Genomic DNA, 14815 nt, shown 5'->3' on the forward strand with positions numbered 1-14815 from the left:
TGAAAGGGAGGCACTTCTGAACTAAATGCTGGTGCTGCGGGCACAGCCCTGATTGCTCACTGTTTCAGCTTCGAACTATAGGTACTTCCCTCACAGACTGGCACTGGGAAGATGCCCGTAGTCAACTAGCAGCTTCCTCACTGATGGGTGGGAGTGGGGTTTGATTTGCCATGGGTAACATGCCAATACCTGGTAAAATGACCCTTAATAGGGTATTTAATATTTAACTGTTTTTGGCTCTTGTAGCAGGCAGGCTGTCCCAATCCAGTCCCCCGTAAGCAAAATTCCTCAATAGCAGGACATGGTTGGTGACAGCTGACCTTAATTTGGCCTCCCCCATGCCACGATTGTAGGCTGGTTAGAATTCTTCAGGTTAGACATTGACTATATTGTAGGTGCTATTTTGTTGAACTCCTGAATAAATAGTTTCTTTATAGGTGTCACAATATTAGAATTTCCTGTTCAATCCAATAGAAATTCAGGCTATTCTCAAACCTATTGTTGATAGCTGCAATTTCAGTCTCATTCTATTTTAAATCAGTGTTTCACCTCTTCGAACAGGCAGAATGTGGAAGATGGCCAGCCGTATGTGCATTGTACATCACTACAAATAGCAAATCAATGAAATTAATACCCAGCTTGCATTCTGCATTTGGCTGCTCAACCTATCTGCAGTATTTCTCTCATTGCAGTGGTGAATTTTGTAGTTTGTTTATTCAGCCATGCACTGTTGTGACTCTGAAGTGGTTATGGAAGACAAAGTGCACAACATCTTCATCATGCATAGGACGCAAAGCTTATAGTGATCTGGCATGAATCAGAGAACATCTCTGATGCGCTGCAGTGCATAAAGACACAAGGTTTAACATAGTGTAAGAGTCAGGTCAGGAGCGTGGCTCAAAGGCGAAATCTTCCCTACCAGGTGGATGGATTTAAGGCAGGTTTGGGAAGAATTTCTGAGAAAGACCCAAGCAGTTATCTTCCTAAGGCAAATTAGCTCCTCTGGAGAATACGCAGCAGAGAGTAGTCAATTTACATAATTATGTGCTGATTGGAGCCACTGTCCGGGCATTCCTGAGTATGAAAAGCCTCACACCTATGAGCAGCCTGATGGGCCCTGGGTGGGGGGTTGCAATGAGGCCTCCAATACTAGACACACCTCCATCAGAGCTGCAAACAGCTGCTGTGGCCAGGGCATTTTTAAAAAAATTGAAATATAGCCAGGTCAGAAGTGTTCCAAAATGGGGATTGGGAGCATTTTCACATGTCCTCTCCAACAGTTTTAGTCTAACTCTGTTGTTTGAGCTGCTGTCTTCCAATCAGAGGCCCTGCAGCCTCTGGAACCCACCAGGACACTGTATTTGGAAGTGGCCTAATTATAAGATCTCCCAAGAGGACTCTGTTACTCTGCAGAGTTGGGAGTGATTTTCACTTTGTTTCAGGGAATGATTTGGAGATGCCGGTGTTGGACTGGGGTGTACAAAGTTAAAAATCACACAACACCAGGTTATAGTCCGACAGGTTTAATTTGAATCACACTAGCTTTCGGAGCGTCGCTCTTCATCAGGTGGTAGTGGAGGGCTCAATCGTAACACACAGAATTTATAGCAAAAATTTACAGTGTGACGTAACTGAAATTATACATTGAAAAATTGATTGTCTGTTAAGCCTTTCATCTGTTAGAATACCACGATAGTTTCACTTCTTTCATGTATAAATCACAAAACCTTTTTTTCAAAAAAGTTGCATTCTCGGGTTAGCTGTTAACAATTATGATAGCTAGACAATATGTTGAAGGTGTTAGCCCCCTGTGTTCTCTGTCTATGCCATGATGTTTAGATTGATTCTAATCTAAAAAGTGAGATAATGGAGTTTTACATGAATTCATGCAGTTTTTGAGCAAAGTACAATGTAATCCTGCAAGTACAAATTCACCCCACAAAATATATGTGCGCATGAGGGTCTTTGTCTGTCTGTGTATGTGTGTATCTGTCCGGGTTGGGGGTCGTGAGTGTGAGAAAGTGTATGTGTGTGTGTAGTGAGTGAAGAGTGCCTTAAGTCAGTGAGGGGGTGCATGTGGGAGTGTGTGTGTCTGGAAGGGTCTGTGTGGGTGTCTGTGTGCGCGTTTGTGTATATGTGTGTCCGTGTGTATGAGTTTGTAGGAGTGCCTGTGTGTGTGAGTGTGTGTGTGTAGGAGTACCTGTGTGTGTATATAGTGCAATAGTGGTCACCTGTAATGTGACATGAACCCAAGGTCCCATTGAGACCCTTCCTATGGGTACCGAACCTAGCTATCAGCCTCTGCTCGGCCACTTTTCTCTGCTGCCTGTCCCGAGGTCCACCTTGGAGGATGGTCACCCGAAGGTCCGAGGCCGAATGTCATGGACCACTGAAGTGTTCCTCAACTGGGAGGGAACACTCCACTCTGTTGATTATTGTGCAGAGCCCATTCATCCGTTGTCGTAGCTTTTGCTTGGTTTCCCCAATGTACCATGCCTCCAGGCATCCTTGCCTGCAACGTATAAGATAGACAACGTTGGCTGAGTCACATGCGTACTTGCCATGTACAAGGTGGGAGGTGTCCCCACGTATAATGGTGGTATCTATGTCCACACTCTGACACGTCTTGCAGCGCCTACCGTGACAGGGTTGTATGGAGTTGTCCTGAGAGCCAGGCAGCTTGCTACGAGCAACGATCTGTTTGAGGTTTGGCGGTTGTTTAAAGGCAAGTAGTGGAGGTGTGGGGAAGGTCTTGGTAAGGTGCTTATCCTCATTGATAATGTGTTGCAGGTCACAAAGAACATGGTGTAATTTTTCAGCTCCTGAGAAGTACTGAACAACGAAGAGTACCCTGTCGGTTGCAGCACGTGTCTGTCTCCTGAGGAGGTCATTACGGTTCCTTGCTGTGGCACATCGGAACTGGCGGTTGATGAGTTGAGCATTGTACCCTGATCTTGTGAGGGCATCCCTGAGTACTTCCAGATGTCCATCACGTTCCTCCTCATCTGAGCAGATCTGGTGTATGTGTAGGGCTTGTCCATAGGGGATGGCTGTTTTAATATGTTTTGGGTGAAAGCTGGAGAAGTGTAACATTGTGAGGTTGTCTGTGGGTTTGCGGTAGAGTGTGGTGCTGAGTGTCCATCCTTGGTAGAGACGCATGTGTCCAAGAATGAGACAGATAGTCGAGAGTAGTCCATGGTAAGTTTGATGGTGGGATGAAACTTGTTGATGTCACTGTGTAGTTTTATCAGTGACTCCTCGCCATGGGTCCAGAGGAAGAAAATGTCGTCAATGTGCCTGGTGTATAATGTTGGTTTGAGATCCTGCATAGAGAAGAAGTCTTGTTCGAACCTGTGCATAAAAGTGTTGGCATATTGGGGCGCAAATTTGGTGCCCATGGCTGTTCCGTGTGTCTGGATGAAGGACTGGTTGTCAAAGGTGAAGACATTGTGATCAAGGATAAAGCGGATGAGTTGTAGGATGGTGTTTGGAGATTGGCAGTTGTTGGTGTTGAATCCAGATCAACCGGGACCTTGGGTTCATGTTACATTACAGGTGACCACCTTTGCACTATACACACACACACAGATACTCCTACACGCACACACTCTCTCACACACACAGGCACTCCTATACACGCATACACACGGACACATATATACACAGACGCGCACACAGACACCCACACAGACCCTTCCAGACACACACACTCCCACACTCACACATGCACCCCCTCACAGACGTAAGATACTCTGCACTCACTACACACACAGGTACGCTTTCTCACACTCACAACCCCCAACCCAGACACACACACAGACAGACAAAGACCCACATGCACACATATATTTTGTGGGGTGAATTTGTACTTGCAGGGTTACATTGTACTTTGCTCAAAAACTGCATGAATTCATGTAAAACTCCATTATCTCAGTTTTTAGATTAGAATCAATCTAAACATCATGGCATAGACAAAGGGGGCTAACACCTTCAACATATTGTCTAGCTATCACCATTGTTAACAGCTAACCCGAGAATGCAACTTTTTTAAAAAAAGGTTTTGTGATTTACACATGAAAGAAGTGAAACTATCATGGTATTCTAATAGGTGAAAGGCTTATCAGACAATCAATTTTTCAATGTATAATTTCAGTTACAACACACTGTAAATTTTTGCTATAAATTCTGTGTTACGATTGAGCCCTCCACTACCACCTGACGAAGGAGAGTCACTCCGAAAGCTAGTGTGCTTCCAACTTGTTGGACTATAACCTGGTATTGTGTGATTTTTAACCTAGTTTCAGGGAAGACTTTTTTTGCCTAAAATAATTAAATTTGATAAACTGAGCGAGTAACCAAATAAACTTGATGAAGGCTATTTGATAACTTTTCGGTGGAGGATAACTCACAGCTTTTAAGATAATTATCATTGTCATCATCTGAGCATTATTGAAGTAATATGGGGTGCTTCCATCTGTAGAAATGTCCTGATTTTCATCTCCATTGGTAGTGGCCATATCAGAATACTGTCCAAGTAACAAAGGTGAAATTTCCACATATACTGTCGAGCATATCAAATAAATAAATCCTCGAAACCGCATCCCTGACTCGGCAGGTAATCAAAATTAAGTAGCAAACAAATCAGAGGGAGAAAGTGTGGCATTGCTGAATTATGCAAGGATAAATGAAAAGCCTCATTGAAAATAACAATAAAATGCAGTAACAAATTAATAGGATGGTCAGCGGGCTAAAGAAAGATTTTAGAAGACAAGCAGCAGGTGAAGCGAAATGTGGCAGGTAAAAGAAATTTCAGTACAACAATAATAATAGGGCAGCAATAAAGAAACTCAAAAATGGAAAAAATGAACTTGAAGTTCAGAATGAGTAAAAAAAAAGTGATCAATTTCCTACATTATTTTTCCTTCATGTATTCATAAGGGAAGGCATGAGCAAAATGCCCTTTCCAGATAAAGATACTGCAAGTATAATTAACTACTTTGTAAATTATATGCAACCTTAGACATGCAAATTGAGCAGAAAAGAAATGCAGTTCCAAGGATAGATAGCATTTAGCCGTTTCTTCCTGAAAGCCTACTCCATTGTTCTTTATGATTATGACAGATCTTCTATCTCAACTCCAACTTGCTGCCATATTCCCAATACAGAGGAACCTCGATTATCCAGCATTCAATTAATCGAATTTCAGATTATCTGAACAAGATTGCGAGGTCCCGATGCTTGGTCAAATATGTCATCCGACATTCAATTATCCGGAATTGGATTAACTGAATGAAATCGTCACTGCCTGTGTCTTTTGGATAATAGAGGTTCATCTGTAGTATTAATTCTGTGTGTACAAAAACCTACGAGCCTTTGCTTAAATATATGTAATGGTTCAGTATCCACAGCCATCTGGGTTTGAGTTTTCCAAAGATTTGTGAGTTTCTGAGTGAGAAAAAAAATCTTTCTTAAAAGAAAATTAGTTCTAAGTGGCCAACTCCTTATTCTGTTCCTTGGGCTGAGCTGAGCTAAGAGAAACATTTGAGCTTCTAACCTGCCAAATCCCTTCAGAGTTTTATATGATTGAATGAGATAATTTCATTATACTATCCTCACATCTTTAGTAGACCTAGACCACTCAATGTCTGCTTTAGGATAATATTCTCATTTTTGGAATCGGCTTAGTTAATTTTGGTGCCCTCCAACTAAGCACTGGTTCTTGAGTTGTTTCTTCTCTAGATCACTTTGGTGGGCAAAAGATCCTGTAGACCACCAAGTGCTTCCACCCCACAGATTTTCTTTTGCTACTGAGAAAAGCTCATCAGAATTAATGAAATTTATGAGAATATAAATATTTCACTGCAATTTCATTACTAAAATTTATTTGATTTGCTTTTACTAAATATCTTATTTGTTAGAAAAATATTAATTCATGCTGGAAACAAACTGTAGATATTTTCATGTTATAAACAATAATACCACAAGAGAATGTTTATTTAAGAACAAGTTTTATAAAATCCTCCACATAATACTTTGCACAATTATTAATGAAACAAAATTATAAAGTAGATCATTAATATAAAATTATTGTTGCTTGCTGTTATGATATTGTGCTGTTCATTTGAGTCTTGGTCTGAAAGGTTGTGTTTATGTGACTGATAGAATTATGTGTTCTTTCTACTTTCTTGATTGGTCTCAGTTAGGGCAAGGCACCTCAGTGACTTGTGTCTTATATTAGCGTTGGCGACCTAAAGTATCCATATGGACAGGGACCACACTTTTGAGAACCACTGCTCTAATGCAAGTGTACCATTCCATAACTAAGGATTACAATACTGTGATGATAATCATTAGAAAGCAGCCAGTGACACTGAGATATTTTCTAATCAACTCTTCAGAGATGATATGTCACATCTCTGGAGCAGGTGGGACTTGAACTCAAGCCTCAAGCAAGGACATTACCACTGCATCACAAGACCTTTCAGTAGCACTGAAATCTCTGAATAGATTCAAATCAATCCAGCATGTTGCTGGTAATTAAATCCCATAGTAATTCAACAAGTGTATTTATGACGTCCACTACCACTAGATGCAGCACCATTAGAAGTTGAAAATTTGAATGGGAATACAATACATATTTGTAACATAATTTGTTAATTGATATTTGACTATTTGCTGTGTGCATAAATTATTTTGTGTTGAGACTTAGCTTGCATACTGATTTTGTTTTCTGTCCAACTACATAGCAGACATAGACCCAGGGTGTAAATCAAAGGGACAGGCGAAAGTACATAGACTGTGCGATTTTCAAGCACCAATCTTCCCAGTTATCATGGGGTGTGTGGAAGTGGTGGTTTATAAGTTCGATGAGTTAACTGTTTTAATTCAATTCTCCGCCTACATATATTGAAAATAAGGAAGTCTATAACAGGTTGCAAATGCTGCAGATGCCTAAGGAAATCTCAGTGGCCATTCCTGTTGGCAGTGGACTTCACCCACATTGGAAGTAAACACTCCATAATTAAACTCAAATCTGTGGAAGTTCAGGATAAAATCTAAATATTGGATTTAAAATAAATACTGGCTAATGGGTAAGAGACAGCTGGTCATCATTTGGGGAGGTAAGCCAGTTTTTTTAGGCTCTGTGTGGAAGTACTGAGCATTACTACTGAGACAACTAGTCTAGTTAGCATACCTGATTTGAATTTGGAAATCTATTGCACAGTAATCAAAATTAGAATTATTCTCAAAGAAGGGTGTTTTATGGGGGTTGAAAGTGAATAGTATTTATGGAAACCATTTTTTTTAATCCACAGATGTGTCATTCCTCCTGAGTTTCTCTGTCACTTTTGTTTTTAATTCAATTTGAACTTGGTTTCCAGCATTTCATTTTTCTGGTGTAGAGTTAGCCTTTCGAATGGGGGAGATAATATCACAGAACCTTTTCAACTATGTCTCGCAAATACTCCTTCACATTAAATAAACTAGTGTAATGACTTCCCTCCATGTTGAGGAGAGTCAGCAAAAGTGTTATTGTGCTAAAGGAAACAGAAGCTTTCTCTGACTTCTTGACGTTGAATGGCAAAATAGGCTTTTAATTTGTGCTTTTAAAAACCTGCATGCATGTGTTTGTCATTTAACTCCCATTTGACAGCATTGCCTTTATATTAACACCCAATTCTTATTGAGGAACATTGGGAAGGATTTCATGTTCCTCATTGCAACTCCGGGAGGCATGGAATGGAAACCCTTGTCTCTTTTTTTCCTGAACACAATTTATTCCCACACGTAAATAATTTCAAGTTCAGCAGACATTAAACAAATAAATCCTGTTATTTCTACTGCATCCTGGGACAGTGGCATTCAAGGTTACTTTGGTGGTGGAACAAGACTACATTAATGCTATAATTTTGGACCTCCTGCTTTGAGAATCATCAAATTATAACCAACTGTTAGCACACAGAAAGTGAAGGTATATAATGAAGGAAGAGCTAGTGATCAGGTATTGTATTCAAGCAACCTGCAACATCCAACATAAAAATGTCAAAGATGTGGAATCGGATTGGCTACCTATCTCTGGCTTGAAGGATGGCAGTGTGGTGTTGGATGAATTGTTTTTTATTAGCATCAAGTATGAATAAATATGTTGTTTTGTAGTTTGATTAGTTGAACAGACCTCCATATTTCCTGTCTTTTTTAATTCAGTTTGATATCATACTATTGCAAAGAATGAATACATACTTGAATAGAAGTATGAGCCACAGAGGACTTGGTTATATATTGTCTGAATTATTGTCGCATGAGCTGCAAAATATTCTAGCTGCTGCTTCTTTATATTCAATATGCTTATTAAACTGTTTTGTACCAATTCTTTCCTGACAGGGTGTTATTTCTCTAAAATTTCTATGGATTGTTCCAAATTTCTTTTTGCAGCAAACATTTCTGTAATTTTCAGACGAAAATGAAGAAGTGTCAGGTAAATATTTTCTAAACCTTCAGAAAAAAATGCCTTTATGATAGCAATCCAAGTACATGGAAAAGCACAGATTAAATCAGGGTTTCTAATTTACTTTGCTGAAATAACAAGCAGATCATTTCTTGGGCATCAAAATCTTTAGATATTTTTAGTACAATCATTTAAAATAACTATTCTCCTCCTGGTTGCCCGATCACATTGCTATGCAATCATGCAAGATAATCCTTTTTCATTCTGTGATTCGCTGATACAGCTGAGGGGAATAATAGTCTTTTTTTTTTCTTTATGAAACAGTGAATAATAAACAGATTTGTAGACAAATCAAATATTGTGGATCTCAACCCACAAAATTGCTTCCCTGCCTTTATGCTGTCAGTAGGAAGTCACAAGCTGTCCTTTCCATATCTTCATCTGAAATGATTGTGTCTTCAAAATTATTATTTTTTGAGAGCTCTTAAGATGAAGATCATATGGTTGAGAAGCTGAGAAAATGAGTTTGCTGTTCTGAGTATAGATTGAAGGTTTTCTGTTTGTACATTTGTAGGTTAATGGGCGATCTTATAGTCTCAGCAGTGTGATACAGTCGTTATCAAACATCTGAGAGTTGTGCTATAATTCATGTGCAGATTTTAAAGAAATCTTAAAATGTTTCCTATTCGTAAATGTATCAGAGTTCTGAAGAAGGGACACTGGACCCAAAATATTAACTGATTTTTCTCCACAGATGCTGCCAGACCTGCTGAGTTTTTCTATCAATTTCTGTTTTTGTTTCTGATTTCCAGAATCCATAGTTCTTTCAGTTTACTTTTAATTTGAATCTCTGTTCAAAGATTGGACTTTATTTTCTGATTGTTTGTGGAAGCATGATTAAATAGCCTTAATTTGAACCTGATTTTCAATATTTGCTCTTGTCATCTTGTGCTAATTTTCTTTTTACACTTAATTGATTCTTTTTCTAGTGCACATTTATCTGAAACCTAATATTTATTGGTCAACAGCTCATTCATAGTATGTAATTAAAACTAAGTACTTCATGAAATTAGCAGGATCAGCATGTTTGTTGCTCTTAAACAGCCTTAAACCTATGGTACATTTTAAGTCAACCTTTGAAAATTCAAAAAATCCCTCCAAAAAACAGAGATCAATTTATGTGCTAAGTATAAAAGTGAATTGCCTGTGTGGATTCTCCATTTTGATATGTCCTTTACTCTGTGCACAAAGAGTGGACATATCTTAAATTGCCGTGGACATTGACAACACAGCCTGTGTCGTCTACTTGATCTCCAGTACCCAATTATAAGGTACCACATACATCTGTGGAATGGAAAATTGGGGTTGACCACTACTGAAGATCTGTCATGCCGAAGTAAGACTACAACCTTTGTACATGATTTTAATGGTCAGAATGATAGGGTTATTTTATTCATTTATACAATTAATGGTACTTAATTCATGATATTTTGAAAAGTACATTACTTAACAGTTTAAGTTTGACCTAACAAAGTGCATTACAAATTGGTTTCTGTTGAGACAGTACATAGGTTGCTCCACTGCACTTGAAATTACAGGTTGCATTTACAATACACACTTGCATTTCATTTCAGACATTCTCTGGTGTGTACAGTACAAGTTTATTTGGTTTCCAGTCCCTCAATGTGCTCTGACAAAGATCTTTCCACATTGACTCTTAGCAGTGAATGCTCCAAGATTCAGTGCCTCGCTTAGTCCATAGTCCTAGACCTTAAAACATATCAATCTAAATCACTCAGTTGTTAACAGGTCTGTTCATTCGTAGACCAGTCAGTTTCAGGCAGGTTAATGACATCAATGGGGTGGCTCAATGGTTAACTCTGTGTCAGGGGCCTGAGTTCAATTCCACCCTCATGCAACTGTCTGTGTGGAGTTTGCACATTCTCCCTGTGTCTATCTGGGTTTCTTCTGGGTGCTCTGGTTTCCTCCCACAGTCCAAAAATGTGCAGGTTAGCTCAATTGCCCATAGTGTCCAGGAATATGCAGGCTAGGTGGGTTAGCCTTTGGAATTAGAGTTACTGGGATAAGGCAGGGGGTGGGTCTGAGTGGAATGCTCTTCAGTTTAGACTTGATGGGTGGAATGGCCTGCTGCCACATTGTAGGAATTCTATGATTCTATGATTTTTAACGAAGCTGCAGGTCTCCCAGCAGTAATTGATGTAAACGTTGGTGTACAACATGGATAACCCTTACAGAATCCAAGCAGCATGGAGTATTATTGTCTTTTTGGAGGATTAATTGCAAAAACAAAAGTAGACCCAAGAAGTGTCACCTTCCTGAATTTGTAGGGTGCCCTCCTCAAACCTGGACTGCACAATTCAGGCTAACACTTCAATGCATGTCTAAATATTGTATTAGCAGAGGAGCTATTTTTGGATGAGAAATTAAACTGAGGCTCATATTTCTGATCGATCAGCTGCCCATAAAGTATCCCAGGACTCCTCAGGACAACCACCCATTAAAATGTCTTGGCCACTTATTGCCCTAGAGCTAGCAAGAGCTGTTTGGCCACTATTACAATCCATCCATAAGTGATGGGTCCTTTTTGACATATACAGTTGTCCACATAATCAGTATTTCACTGAAGAGTGTTTGCTAGACTGGATATGAAGCAGCATAAGTCTCTAACTACCAGCTCACTTGTACATGGATTAAAGCCAAATGAGGCTTGGAAAAGTCTGATTTACTTGGTGGCACAATCCTCCAGACCACACACAGAAGCCTTAGATCTCTTTCCCTGAGACTTCAACCCTCCATTTAGGGAATAAATGGTTTCCTGTCACTTCACGTACTTACTTGAAGGCTGGCCTCAAGATTATGTGGGTTTCTGCTTCTGTAAGCCAAATTTTGATGTGAGTAATGGGCTAGGGATCTTATAATGAGATTTAGAATTGAAATGATTCCATGCCCCTCTTGCTGTAGTAGGTCAGGTTTTTTTAAACCAAGTCCAAAATTTACCTGACTACTGGTCCGCCAGTTTAAATTAGGGCCATTTGACTTTCAGGATGAACAGTGAGTTTTCCTAGAGTCTTATCAAATATTCCTCACTCAAGCAAACCCACTCAAACCACATTATTTGTACGTTCATTTTATTTACATCTCTAAGCAGATTGTATTTGACAACATAACAGCAATGACTACACTTGAAAAGTATTCCAATGTTTTTGAAGTGATTTGAACATCCTGAAGATGTGATCAAGTGTGATTTCAGAATTTATAAATTGAAGCTTTGGTTTTAAAAAGAAGTTCTACTAATAGGTCTGCATTCTTTTCAGTTAGGGCTCGCCAATTCACTTTTAGCACCAATGTAGCACATGCTTCAACGTCAAGAACTTGTTACTAAAGACTCCATTTTAAAGTAAAATCAAGCTTCACATATGATCTAGCAATAGAGATCTGAATATTCAGGGTTGTTGTGGTTCTGTTCGCCGAGCTGGGAATTTGTGTTGCAGACGTTTTGTCTCTTGTCTAGGTGACATCTTCTGTGCTTGGGAGCCTCCTGTGAAGTGCTTCTATGATCTTTCCTCCGGCATTTATAGTGATTTGTCTCTGCCGCTTCCGGTCGTCAGTTCCAGCTGTCCGTTGCAGTGGTTGGTATATTGGGTCCAGGTCGATGTGTTTGTTGATAGAATCTGTGGATGAGTGCCATGCCCCTAGGAATTCCCTGGCTGTTCTCTGTTTGGCTTGTCCTATAATAGTAGTGTTGTCCCAGTCGAACTCCTGTTGCTTGTCATCCGCGTGTGTGTGGCTACTAAGGATAGCTGGTCATGTCGTTTCGTGGCTAATTGGAGTTCATGGATGCGGATCGTTAGCTGTCTTCCTGTTTGTCCTATGTAGTGTTTTGTGCAGTCCTTGCATGGGATTTTGTACACTACGTTGGTTTTGCTTATGCTGGGTATCGGGTCCTTTGTCCTGGTGAGTTGTTGTCTGAGAGTGGCTGTTGGTTTGTGTGCTGTTATGAGTCTTAGTGGTCGTAGTAGTCTGGCTGTCAGGGTTCTTTGTACGGACGTTCAAAGTGACCGATGCCTCATGTTACAGATGGTCGGGTTGCTATTTCTGTCGGGTTTTCATTGCATACACAACAATTCCTGTCGGCATGGCTTCCAAAACTGTGGATAGTAACTCCTGATGGAGTCGCCAGTCAAAGCTTTGGATTTGTGAGCTCCAAGGCAGCCATGACTGAGTTATAACACTATATGGCTCCTTTAAAGTTTGAAGCCAGTGGTTGTGATCTGAACCTTGAGGCTTGATTCTTGTTTTGCAAAACCCAGAGGGAAAGTCAATGCATTTTACTTTAAATTTAGAATTAAATAGTTCTCCTTCTCCTCCCAACTTCCACAGTTCACAAGTTCCCCTGCTCTCACTGGCCACACACCCTCCTGACCCCACTCTAACTGCTCTGAGTTCGTGGCAATTTTCAAGTGCCAAAATAGAGTTATAATGGGAGAGTGTTTGGGAAACATTTCTGTAAGCTTTGGATGACAATGAGATCACAAGCTAAGAAAACTCAGAATTTTCTGAATGAACATTTTGGAGAGGGCTGTGAAGTCAAAGAGCAGGCTTTGGTGAGTGTCGGGCTTCACTGAGGTGAGTGAGTAGCGTTGAGGTCAAGCAAGGTCAAGTCTTTCCTTTTAATCCAGTAATTACTAGAGGGCTAGTAATGGCAGTTCTTGGAATAGTTAACTGCTCCTGCGAGATGTGGGAGATCAAGCCAAAGTCAAATGCCCCTGACAATTACATCTGCACAAAGTGTGTCCACCTGCAGCTCTTCTCAGACCATGTGGATCAGTTGGATACACTGAGGAAGCTACAGGTATTGGTTCAGGGAGGTGGTCACAATACATGTTTACTAAGGTAATTGGGTGACTGTGAGGAGAGGTAGGCAGGTAGTGCTGGAGTCTCCTAAAGCTATCCCCCTCACAAACAAGTAGACTATTTTGGGATACAGTTGGTGTTTGGCCTCCTGAGGGAAAGCAACAGCAACAGCCTGATCAGTGGTACCACAATTAGCTCTGTTGCTCAACAGAGAGGGTCAAAGTGCAGGCAAGCGATAGTGATAGAGGACTCTACAGTCAGGGGCACAAATAGGTGTTTCTGTGGCTGTGTGCAAGTCTCCAAGTTGGTGTGGTGCCAAGATGTCTCTAAGCGGGCACAGGATATTCTGAAAGGGAAGGGTGAACAGCCAGCATTTGTGGTCCATATTGGTGCTAACAATATAGTCAGAAAGAGAGCAGTGTTGCAAAGGTAATTTAGGGAGTTGGGTAAAATGTTGAAAAGCAGAACCTCTCGGCTTGTAACTTTGTGATTGCTCACTATTCTACAAGCTAGTGAAGCTAGAAAAGAGCTCGTGTAGGAAGGAGGGCTCCCGATGTCTAGATCATTGAGATCTCTTCCAGGGCAGCAGGATATGTACAGGAAGGATGGATGGCACCTACACTGGGGTGCACCTTATAGGGGAGGTTTGTTAGTGCCACTTGGGAGGGTGTAAGCTAGTATGGTGTGAGTGTGAACCAGAGCAATATGTTAGCATATGAAGTGAATAAGGAGAAGGTCGAGGTAAAGTCAGATTTCAATATCAACTAGGAAGAACAGGCTGGACCAGGTAAATGAACATGGCAGGACTTGATGCAAGACGTATAACAGGTAAGGCAGATGAGCTTACAGCCTGGATTAGTACATGGAACGACGATGTAGTTGTCATTACAGAAACTTGGTTGAGAGAAGGACAGGACTGGCAGCTCAGAGTTCCAGGATTCTGATGTTTCAGGTGTGATAGAGGGGGATGTAAAAGGGATAGGGAGTTGTATTACTGATTAAGGAGGATGTTATAGCTGTATTCAGAGAGAACATAGAGTCATAGAGATGTACAGCATGGAAACAGACCCTTCGGTCCAACCCGTCCATGCCGACCAGATATCGCAACCCAATCTAGTCCCACCTGCCAGTACCCGGCCCATATCCCTCCACACCCCACCTATTCATATACCCATCCAAATGCCTCTTAAATGTTGCAATTGTACCAGCCTCCACCACTTCATCTGGCAGTTCATTCCATACACGTACCACCCTCTGCGTGAAAAAGATGCCCCTTTGGTCTGTTTTATATCTTTCCCCTCTCACCCTAAACCTATGCCCTCCAGTTCTGGACTCTCCGATCCCAGAGAAAAGACTTTGCCTATTTATCCTATCCATGCCCCTCATAATTTTGTAAACCCTATAAGGTCACCCCTCAGCCTCCGACGCTCCAGGGAAAACAGCCCCAGCTTGTTCAGCCTCTCCCTGTAGCTCAGATCCTCCAATCCTGGCAAC

General features: G+C 40.8%; 1 protein-coding gene across 1 annotated transcript in view; it reads left to right on the forward strand.

The window, feature by feature from the left end:
* Nucleotides 1-14815, forward strand: part of LOC122557836 (serine/threonine-protein kinase BRSK2-like) — a 957494-nt gene that overhangs the window by 645623 nt on the left and 297056 nt on the right.

Source organism: Chiloscyllium plagiosum, chromosome 16 (genome assembly GCF_004010195.1).
Source record: "Chiloscyllium plagiosum isolate BGI_BamShark_2017 chromosome 16, ASM401019v2, whole genome shotgun sequence".
NCBI lineage: Eukaryota > Metazoa > Chordata > Chondrichthyes > Orectolobiformes > Hemiscylliidae > Chiloscyllium > Chiloscyllium plagiosum.